This window comes from Macrosteles quadrilineatus, unplaced genomic scaffold (genome assembly GCF_028750875.1).
Source record: "Macrosteles quadrilineatus isolate MER2022 unplaced genomic scaffold, UCM_ALF_1.0 Scaffold_204__1_contigs__length_187771, whole genome shotgun sequence".
NCBI lineage: Eukaryota > Metazoa > Arthropoda > Insecta > Hemiptera > Cicadellidae > Macrosteles > Macrosteles quadrilineatus.
The window spans coordinates 182,501-187,772 of record NW_026542797.1 but is presented as its reverse complement, the minus strand read 5'-3'; the positions used below and the strand labels follow the sequence as shown (position 1 = coordinate 187,772).

The 5,272-nt window shown below is 46.5% G+C and overlaps 7 non-coding genes across 7 annotated transcripts; 4 read left to right on the top strand and 3 right to left on the bottom strand.

The window, feature by feature from the left end:
- Positions 1-999: 999 nt before the first annotated feature.
- On the top strand, positions 1,000-1,120 carry LOC128982299 (U5 spliceosomal RNA). Its single transcript, XR_008489610.1, has one exon. It is a non-coding gene; the product is annotated as a U5 spliceosomal RNA (small nuclear RNA).
- A 147-nt stretch (positions 1,121-1,267) lies between these two features.
- LOC128982274 (small nucleolar RNA U3) lies at positions 1,268-1,481 on the bottom strand. The gene has a single exon (XR_008489586.1). It is a non-coding gene; the product is annotated as a small nucleolar RNA U3 (small nucleolar RNA).
- Positions 1,482-1,982: 501 nt separating this feature from the next.
- Positions 1,983-2,144, top strand: LOC128982336 (U1 spliceosomal RNA). Its single transcript, XR_008489645.1, has one exon. It is a non-coding gene; the product is annotated as a U1 spliceosomal RNA (small nuclear RNA).
- Positions 2,145-2,562: 418 nt separating this feature from the next.
- LOC128982311 (5S ribosomal RNA) lies at positions 2,563-2,681 on the top strand. Its single transcript, XR_008489622.1, has one exon. It is a non-coding gene; the product is annotated as a 5S ribosomal RNA (ribosomal RNA).
- Positions 2,682-3,106: 425 nt separating this feature from the next.
- Positions 3,107-3,299, bottom strand: LOC128982244 (U2 spliceosomal RNA). The gene has a single exon (XR_008489557.1). It is a non-coding gene; the product is annotated as a U2 spliceosomal RNA (small nuclear RNA).
- A 1,241-nt stretch (positions 3,300-4,540) lies between these two features.
- On the top strand, positions 4,541-4,661 carry LOC128982298 (U5 spliceosomal RNA). Its single transcript, XR_008489609.1, has one exon. It is a non-coding gene; the product is annotated as a U5 spliceosomal RNA (small nuclear RNA).
- A 148-nt stretch (positions 4,662-4,809) lies between these two features.
- LOC128982272 (small nucleolar RNA U3) lies at positions 4,810-5,023 on the bottom strand. The gene has a single exon (XR_008489584.1). It is a non-coding gene; the product is annotated as a small nucleolar RNA U3 (small nucleolar RNA).
- Between the last annotated feature and the right edge of the window lie 249 nt (positions 5,024-5,272).

The following is a 5,272-nucleotide window of genomic DNA, read 5'->3' as shown; positions in this document are numbered from 1 at the left end:
AACCGACTCGGGCCCCGAACAGTCCGGGTGCTAATGCCAGTTCTGTCCACGCTGTCCACGCCGGTTGTAGCGCTAGCGTCGCGAGACTAGGTCCACGTCAGAGGGTTCGTTCGTCGTCGGTCTCGTCGCTGGCTCCCGCTATCCGGCAGTCGCGTCACCGATAATAACGAGATAGTGTAAAAATCTGTAACACGTCGAATCGCCATTCTTTTTAACGACTGCTATCGTGTCCGTCGTGCACAGGTCGAATATGTTAACGGGAGAATCGCGTTTGTCGCGTCCGCCTCTCGGTCTGAACTATGCACTTTGCGAGAACTACCCAACTCTTCTCCTATTGGTCGAATCAAACAAAACAGGCCACGCCCACTTTTCTACCACGTAAAACGACATATTGTGTTTAATACCGTCAGTTTACCGATCGGGCTATATAATTCTATCTCGATCAAAGGAAATTGCCGCCGCCCAGAAATTCACTCTCTCTTAGTGTGTTGTTTCATTTTTTTTTTATTCTAGAAATTCATTTCTTTGTTATTATCATTTTTATTTTCATTTTCATTTTCGTTTTCGTTTTCATTTTTATTTCATTCCATTTACTTTTTTACTACAATTTTACTGAAAATCATGATACACGGTGTCTCGTCGAACGTCGTCGTCCCCCTCCTCCTCGTCACACACGTGCAGTGCTAGTTCACGCCGTGTGGAGCGCTAGTAGCGCAGCGCGAGGTCCACGTCGCGTCGCCACGACGAGGCTGCAGCCCGGCTCAGGCTCACCTCGTTCCCGGCCGGCGGCGCAGTTTAGTAACAGTGGTGACACGCGCAATCGGCACTCTTGCCGACTGGTGTTCCAATAAGATACGTCCACTGTGACGGGTCCCGTTTGTCTAGATTGTTGTATATTTCGTAACATCGTGTTTTACGTGTGGACATTCGTGTCAGTTGGCTCTCGCCGGCTCTAACTGAGTCCAGTACTAGTGGGTCGCTCGGGTTTCGTCACGCGCTCCACTCTGGTTTCCCTTCAAAACGAATAAATCTTTCGCCTTTTACTAAAGATTTCCGTGGAGGGGAACACACGATGAGTCTATAAACAAATTTTTAATTAGCGCCCGATCCTTATGGGATTGGGCCACTCACTCGAGTACAATGTTGATTGATTATCACCTCACTGAGCACGAATATACTGTCGTGTAAAAACCTATGACACGCTTGTATTCAATTCAATTGAAGATTGATATTATAAGTTGTTTATTTCATTTATTTTTTTTTTTTTACCACTCTGAACGTCCACCTCTCGACCAGTACCCTAAGGTAAAGGCTGAACGATCATCGATGACGTGCTCCCGTGCCGCTAGGGCCCGGGACCTCGTCTGCCTCACGCTCAGAGAGATGGACCGTAACTCTTCATCGTGGCTGGTATCCACTTCCGTAATGGAGTGTATAAATGAAGATCTTACTACAGAAATGATCCTGTGAAGTATGATCTTGACACGACGTCGGTCACGACCGACGGTCCAGCCGAATTCGATCGTACACAACCCTGTGAGAATCAATATATAAACACTATCGACAGACAATCTCGCGCCGGACTCGGACCTCAGTAAAGACGCTGTTCTGCAAGGAGCTCAGTCACAGTCTAAGCGAAATAAGTCGCAAACAGCACGCGACCGTTTGCCGATCGGTTTCTATAGCGTGGTTTCACCTCGTCTCCGCGCCGGCGCAGCCAGTGACCGACGACGTGTCCGAGCCAGCCACTGTTGGTCTGGACGACGTGGACGGTTTCGCTCGGTGTTTACACGTTGCCCAGAGGTTTTTCTTTTTGAAACCTCGGGATTCGTTTACCGTTAACCGTTTTCAAGACGACGACACGATTTTGGCGACATAAATTTACAATTACCGACACCGTTACAGCTGTAGTGTGGATCGGTTCTCGCACTGATACCCGCTACACGCCAGAGCCGGGTGCCCATTTCGTCGCTCTCGCACTCATACTTACCTGGCGTAGGGGTTACCGTGATCAAGAAGGCGGTTCCCCCAGGATGAGGCCCTTCCATTGCACTACGGTCGGGCTGACTCCTGCGAATGCCCCAAATGTGGGTATCTCGGGCGCGTAATTTTTGGTAGCGGGGACTGCGTTCGCGCTGTCCCTAATAATACACATTCAACTCCAATGGGGTGTATAGTGAGTAGGTAGAGAAAGTCATTCGTTATTTTATACAAACAACAGCGGTAGTGTACGTAAATAAATGATATTTTTGTTAACAATCGTTGAATAAGAATAACGTAGCGCAATAACCTGTAAACAAAAAAGAAACGGACTAAATTTTTCATAATATTAAATCGTGCAATACGTTATATTATTCAATGTTGATTGTTATTTACTTTTTTAACAGTCGATGAATTTCGTAGCGCAAAACTGACTAGGATCCTACCACGGATCTGGCGAATCCACTAATTTTCGAGTTTTTATCCATTTTGATTTATAAAACTGATAATGTATTGCTGATTGCTCTGTCAGTTAGAATAATGATGGTTCACTCAGGATGGTGACAGGTACTTCCAGCACTCGCCAACGGCCATACCACGTTGAATATACCGGTTCTCGTCCGATCACCGAAGTCAAGCAACGTCGGGCGTGGTTAGTACTTGGATGGGTGACCGCTTGGGAACACCACGTGCTGTTGGCATTTTTTTCATTTTGTACTTTTCACTATATTTAAAATTTCCTCTTGTTTATTTTTTGTTATTTCCAAAGGTCTTCTTTTCACTATATTTTTATTTTCTTATTGCTAATTTTTTGTTATTTCCAATAGTTTTCACCGTTTACTGTGACACACTTGTATTCACATTAGGCATACATTTATTTTTATTTATTTGGAATACTCGGTATGTTGTGTACAGCAAACAATACTGTAGTCTATTAACGAACTAGTGTTGACTTAATAACAACGGTAACATGAACGACCCGTCGTGTCGTCTCGTCAGCGGTCGCTCGAACGTCGATAATAATTTATTCGGTCTACATTTTTACAATGCAGTACTTAGAATCAATTAATTGATGCGTGTCAATATCTCTGTACTACTTATTATTAGTTGAACGTACGATATGGTATTATGGTGGGCCGGTCCCGGCGGTACTGCAATGCCGGGTCAACCCGTGACAGAGGTGGAGCAAGCTCCTAGCACTCCGTCGATTTCCAAAAATCAGTTTAACAAACTGGTCCCTCGATGAGGGACGTATCAGATGTTAAGCTGATAAGAACAGATACTACACTTTGATCTTAGCCAACAGGCCGAGAAGCGATACTTGACCGAGGATTTTCAAAATTCTCGGCCACTTTGCAACCACCCCCGTTGGTGTGAGTTTTTCACGGAATCGCGGGGCCTTCGGACACCGTCGGCGGCAAACCGGAGTAGAAAATACTGAAAAAAGGGCTTCCAACTGCGACAGGACGAGAGAATAACAACAACTGTTTCCGTACTATGTGTACGTGAGTGTGTTGTTGATCGACTTATTTCAACACTCTCGTCTGCGAACGCGTACGAGAACCGACTCGGGCCCCGAACAGTCCGGGTGCTAATGCCAGTTCTGTCCACGCTGTCCACGCCGGTTGTAGCGCTAGCGTCGCGAGACTAGGTCCACGTCAGAGGGTTCGTTCGTCGTCGGTCTCGTCGCTGGCTCCCGCTATCCGGCAGTCGCGTCACCGATAATAACGAGATAGTGTAAAAATCTGTAACACGTCGAATCGCCATTCTTTTTAACGACTGCTATCGTGTCCGTCGTGCACAGGTCGAATATGTTAACGGGAGAATCGCGTTTGTCGCGTCCGCCTCTCGGTCTGAACTATGCACTTTGCGAGAACTACCCAACTCTTCTCCTATTGGTCGAATCAAACAAAACAGGCCACGCCCACTTTTCTACCACGTAAAACGACATATTGTGTTTAATACCGTCAGTTTACCGATCGGGCTATATAATTCTATCTCGATCAAAGGAAATTGCCGCCGCCCAGAAATTCACTCTCTCTTAGTGTGTTGTTTCATTTTTTTTTTATTCTAGAAATTCATTTCTTTGTTATTATCATTTTTATTTTCATTTTCATTTTCGTTTTCGTTTTCATTTTTATTTCATTCCATTTACTTTTTTACTACAATTTTACTGAAAATCATGATACACGGTGTCTCGTCGAACGTCGTCGTCCCCCTCCTCCTCGTCACACACGTGCAGTGCTAGTTCACGCCGTGTGGAGCGCTAGTAGCGCAGCGCGAGGTCCACGTCGCGTCGCCACGACGAGGCTGCAGCCCGGCTCAGGCTCACCTCGTTCCCGGCCGGCGGCGCAGTTTAGTAACAGTGGTGACACGCGCAATCGGCACTCTTGCCGACTGGTGTTCCAATAAGATACGTCCACTGTGACGGGTCCCGTTTGTCTAGATTGTTGTATATTTCGTAACATCGTGTTTTACGTGTGGACATTCGTGTCAGTTGGCTCTCGCCGGCTCTAACTGAGTCCAGTACTAGTGGGTCGCTCGGGTTTCGTCACGCGCTCCACTCTGGTTTCCCTTCAAAACGAATAAATCTTTCGCCTTTTACTAAAGATTTCCGTGGAGGGGAACACACGATGAGTCTATAAACAAATTTTTAATTAGCGCCCGATCCTTATGGGATTGGGCCACTCACTCGAGTACAATGTTGATTGATTATCACCTCACTGAGCACGAATATACTGTCGTGTAAAAACCTATGACACGCTTGTATTCAATTCAATTGAAGATTGATATTATAAGTTGTTTATTTCATTTTTTTTTTTTTTTTTTACCACTCTGAACGTCCACCTCTCGACCAGTACCCTAAGGTAAAGGCTGAACGATCATCGATGACGTGCTCCCGTGCCGCTAGGGCCCGGGACCTCGTCTGCCTCACGCTCAGAGAGATGGACCGTAACTCTTCATCGTGGCTGGTATCCACTTCCGTAATGGAGTGTATAAATGAAGATCTTACTACAGAAATGATCCTGTGAAGTATGATCTTGACACGACGTCGGTCACGACCGACGGTCCAGCCGAATTCGATCGTACACAACCCTGTGAGAATCAATATATAAACACTATCGACAGACAATCTCGCGCCGGACTCGGACCTCAGTAAAGACGCTGTTCTGCAAGGAGCTCAGTCACAGTCTAAGCGAAATAAGTCGCAAACAGCACGCGACCGTTTGCCGATCGGTTTCTATAGCGTGGTTTCACCTCGTCTCCGCGCCGGCGCAGCCAGTGACCGACG